The sequence below is a fragment of the Anneissia japonica genome, unplaced genomic scaffold (genome assembly GCF_011630105.1).
Source record: "Anneissia japonica isolate Jap-2015-1 unplaced genomic scaffold, ASM1163010v1 scaffold287908_len133989_cov124, whole genome shotgun sequence".
NCBI lineage: Eukaryota > Metazoa > Echinodermata > Crinoidea > Comatulida > Comatulidae > Anneissia > Anneissia japonica.
Window position 1 is genome coordinate 75609 of NW_022749211.1, and position 5471 is coordinate 81079.

A 5471-nucleotide genomic window follows, 5' to 3' on the forward strand; every position below is an offset into this window, starting at 1 on the left:
TAATAATAATAACAATGATGATGATGACGATAGTAATAATTGATATTAATATTAATAACAATAAAAAAGTGAAGAAAATTGTGCTAAAATTGTGCGTTAAAAAGTTGTGATTTGTTGATCATAATATAGTATATATAGTTAAAGCTTAGTAAGCTATAATGAGGCCTAAGTTGTCCTGGATATTAAGTAGATCCCTGATAAAAGATCATGAGAAATTTGTTGGCGTTTAATTTTGACTATAATGGTAATGTGATGATGATGAATTTTACTATATAAAAGTGTCATTTCCGGCCATTTCGAGAGGTACTATTTCCTCTAATTTTCTCACCTCAGCCCCAGCCATGGTGGTGCTAAGGTGGTTGTGAAATCACTTTTTTGAAGTAGCCCTATGTAAAGTACATACTCAAAGACAATGTTTTTAAGCTTTGTATACACACACATTAATAAGATCTCTATGGTTGTCAAAAATCCCTGATAAAAGATCATGAGAATTTCTTTTGGCGCTTCATTTTGACTAATGGTGGTGTGATGATGATGAATTTTACTAAAAGTGTCATTTCTGGCCATCTAGAGGTACTATTTCCTCAAATTTTCTCACCTCAGCTCCAACCATTGTGGGGCTGGGTGTCGACTTACAAAATGTCCTCCCCCTCCACCTTTCAAAACAGATCTGTGCCCTTCCCTGGGTATGACATTAAACTCCATCGAGTCGGCTCCTGATTTGTGTCTTAGTGACTGCTGTTTGTTTTTAGGATGTGATCTGGTTTTTCATGTCCATTTTTCGTGATTATGACTATTCTGGATAAAGAATGTTTTGAGCAGAGGTGGATTCAAGGCACTCCCCCTCCCCCTTCATTTTTTAAGGAAAAAAAAGAAAAAATATATTCAAATTGAAGTGCGAGAGTGTAATTTCCGGCCATTTAGAGATGCCCTAATCATAAATTTTCTTACCTCAGCCCCAACCATGGTTGGGCTGAGGTGGGTGGTTCCTCGGTCTGTGAAAGTCCCTCCCTGGTTCACCTCTCTTTCGAATTCCTGGATCTGCAACTGTTGATTTATTATATAATTATTTTTTCGCTTATTTATAATGCGTCTATTGCAATTTTCACTTTATCCTCTCAAACAGTCCTAAGAGCGTTCAGAGTGCGCTACTTCACAGGGGGATTCGCCCCCTTGACCCCGCCGGAGTCATACGTAATTCGCATAACGGCTCCCCACCTTTCAAAATCCTGGCTACGTCCTTGATATATGTATGTCCTAAGTGCAATGTCCTTACTGTAATTATGGCCATGATTGACAAATGATTGATTGATTGTAATAATTTTTGGGTCTAAATATAATACAGGTCCTATGCATTTTAGGGTCCAAATGTAATAAAGGTTCTAAGTGTAATGATTTTTGTTTATACACATCTAGATGTGTATAAGAGAAATAAAGGGTCTAAGTGTAGTAATTCTTGGGTCTAAATGTAATAAATGTCCTATGTGTAATAATTTTTGGTTCTAAATGTCATAAAGGTTCTAAGAATTTTTGGGTCTAAATGTAATAAAGGTCCTAGATGCAATGTCCTAAATGCAATGTAATAATGGCCATGATTGACAAATGATTGATTATAATAATTTTTGGGTCTAAATGTAATAGGGCCTACAGTTCCTATGTGTAATAATTTTAGGGTCTAAATGTAATAAAGGTCCTATGTGTAATCATTTTTGGGTCTAAATGTAATAACTGTTCTAAGTGTAATAATTTTTGGGTCAAATGTAATAAAGGTGCTATGTGTGATAATTAGGCCTATTGTTTGCTCAATTGCGGTCATACTAATTACCGTCAACAGGGCCGAGAGCGACGAATTGTGCTTCTTCTCCCCGACGGGGGCGGGGGACAGCTCTCCCCGACCTGTCTCTTATACACATCTAGATGTGTATAAGAGACAGCTGTTAACATATTGCACTGTACCAGAACAAGGATATAAACAATTCAGATTAAAATACAAATAATTTATGAAAAGACATCGCTTTAACAAAATTTTAAAAAAAAATTTAAAAACCTGGCAACGAACAGAGCTGTGCTTAAAATTGGATAACAACCTGGCAATTAATTATTTATAAACAAACATCGTGAGTCGCTACCGTCATGAATCGCTGGGAAAGAACGTTGTTTTTAGTAATAAAATGCTAAAAACTGGTGTAATTAGTGAGAGAACTGGATGAAAAGGAATCGTAAGATATTGTTAGGAGCGCACAGTAGGTAAAAAGACAAGTTTTGAAGATAGAAGTGTTACAGTACTAAAGTGCATTAGCGATTGTTAGGAGCGCACAGTAGGTAAAAAGACAAGTTTTGAAGATAGAAGTGTTACAGTACTAAAGTGCATTAGCGCCCTTATCTTTTTTTACGCAAGGCTTAGGCTAGGCCTTGGCCTCGAGGCCTAGGCTCCTAACTCTGTAGGCCTAGGCCCCCTAACTAGCTAGGCCTAGCTAGCCTAGACTCGGGCCTAGGGTACAACTACTAGGCTAGACCAAGGCCTAATAGTATAAGATATATGTAAGATATATTTATTTATTCGTCCAATTTGTAACACTCTAAAAATTGCTTTCCTTTTTGGCCTAGAAAACAGTAAAAACACAAAAATACAGAGCACAGACAAATACACAAAAATTATGTCCCAATAAAAACGTCACACAAAAAAGAAGTTAAAAATAAACACAATTATTGGCAAATTACCTGCTTATTAAAAATAGAAATAGAATTAGGAATAAAAGTGCCTGTACCTAGATGTATGAGAACGTGGTACACACGTCTTATGCCAGACCTATTGTAATTAAAAAAATATTGAGAGGGTGTGTTTTATCATTAATTATCTTATGTACTTTCGAATGAATCAGGCTAGTATATAATGTTTCAATTTCAGCGACCTCTCCTATACGTTTGACAGCCTTAGTTGTATGTTCAAGTTTAGCTAATATGTTCTTTTTCGACACGTTACCGTATATATAATACAAATTAGATTAAAAGTTAAAATGCTAAGAACAACAGATTTAATAAATAAGATTAATAATATAGTCTTATCAACATTAAAACCACTAAAGCTTTGATTTGCTTTACGTATCGTAGTTTCTGATTGAGTTGAAAAATTAAGTTTGTTACCTATAATAGTACCTAAATATTTGTATTCATCAACTTGTAATAGTTTTATTTTTAAATTTTAGTAATTCAAACCATTCTGCCCTTTGCGCAAATCAATTACCATCTCTTTAGTCTTTTTCATGTTAATTAGATAGTGCTCATCGCACCACCATCTCTTTAGTCTTTTTCATGTTAATTAGATAGTGCTCATCGCACCACCGGACATAATTATCTATTTCATTTTTTTTCATTCAATCATTGGTATACAGGCAGAAAAGTATGGAGGACAACACACATCCTTGTGGTGCTCCTGTACTATTTGTTCTTAGAGTAGACTTGATATATATTATTTTTTTTAAATATACATTATCCTTAATACTTTAGAAATAAATAGAAAGGCTTGAGATGTAGCAGGTGAAAACGGCAATAACCAAAATGGCAATGAACTACTGTAAAACGGCAATGACAAGTACCAGAATGGCATCTGAGACCAATGCAAAGGAGAGAAATCAATGCCAAGGCTAGCAAGCGCCACAGGACGTGGGCCCCAGTTTAAAAATTTCTGAATCGTTTTGAAATTGTCTCGATAGGCAAATTGAATATTGCCATGAGGTCTTTTTCCCACTTATGTTTCTAACTAATGTTTATTATTAATATTATTTCGCATTTTTTTACTTTTATGACATAAATTGTTTAGCCTCATTTTGTATGTATTTTTAATTTTTTATTTGTTTAAATGTTTTAGGTCTACTGCTTTTATATTGTTTCCTCCCAATCTTTTTAATATTCAATTATTATTATTATTATTATTATTGTTATTATTATTATTATTATTATTATTATTATTATTATTATTATTATTATCATTATTATTGTTATTATTATTATTATTATTATTATTATTATTAATGATTTATTGTTATTATTGTTATTGATATTCTTGCTGCTGCTAGTGTATTTAGACTGGTTTTTACCATATTTAATCTTAGTACACTTTCATGTTTATAATTAGTTAATTTCTTTCTCGTTTTTACTTTTGACATAAATTGTTTAGCATCGTTTTGGTCTTGCCGTTTTGACTTATTACAATTGTGGTCTATTTCCATTTTAAATCAAAAAGTGTTGCCATTTTGGTCATTGCCGTTTCGACTTACTTATTGCCATTTTGTCCAGAAACCGGTTGAGATCAAACCAGTGAGAATTTTTTGTTTGTTAATTAAAATTAGATTTATGCTAACTCGCGTGCATTAAGAATAGCAGTGGACTCTCTTCTGTTCCTCTTTGGTTCATTCGATAATGTAGCAATATAGGTCCTGCTGTATTTCTGACATGCTTGAAATTGTATTAAATAAAGGAGAAGAAAACAATTGAACAATATCTCAGGTATAATGTTTTAGTTCTTTAAACCTAGGGAATATTAGCTTTAAGCCTTGTTCGCACTGGATTTAAAAAATGGTAAATTTAACCAGGGTAACTTTAAGTCATGGGTACATTTCACCATTGTTCGCACTTGGATTATTCACGCGGTTAGTTTTACCATAGTTTTACCAAGATTTAACCTTGTGTATAAAAAATATTATTGAGGGCGCTAGTTTGTGACTTCAACTTCCGGTTTTGTTCGAGCGGTTTCTTTCAACGTGGAAGAAGTTTTAACCGTGTTGCACGTTCGGATTGGACTTCTTGACCAGCGTGGTTAGTTTAACCGAGACCGTGGTAATTTTTACTGGGCAGGCCGAGGTCGGTAAAATTAACCATTCGGCTCGGTTAATTTAACCCTGAGAGAATTGTAACCGACGTTCGGATTGGATTTTTTTTTGGTCAATTTAGCCAGTGACTCGGTTAATTTGACTAAATTAAGTCCAGTGCGATAGGGGCTTTAGTTAGGAAGATTTGTGGAACGTGAATGAATAAGGTCCAATTGAATAGACCCAATGGGAATTGACGAATACAAGATCATTTCGGTCGCGCTTCGTTTCGGCCGCGCCTCGCTTCGGTTGCGGTTTGTTTTCAACAAATATATGGAGCGCCAATGGAGTTGCGAAAACGCCAAATTTAATATAACTAGGCCTAATTATCATTGTAAGTTCGTCAATCGGTTTATCATACATTTTTTTATTTATGTTTTGTTGTCTTTCTACTAAGTAACGACATAGGCTACTTAAAAGCAAATAAAATGAATACTATTATTACTAAACTAAATTTCAATTAATATTATTACTTGCTTGATGTTTTTGGGTCGGTTGGTAAGCTATTAGCTTATATGACCCATCCAAAACTTCTTACACGATTCATCAACAATAGATGTTTGGGGTTTCAGTGAATGAAAGTTCTTTAGCCCATAAAATTTA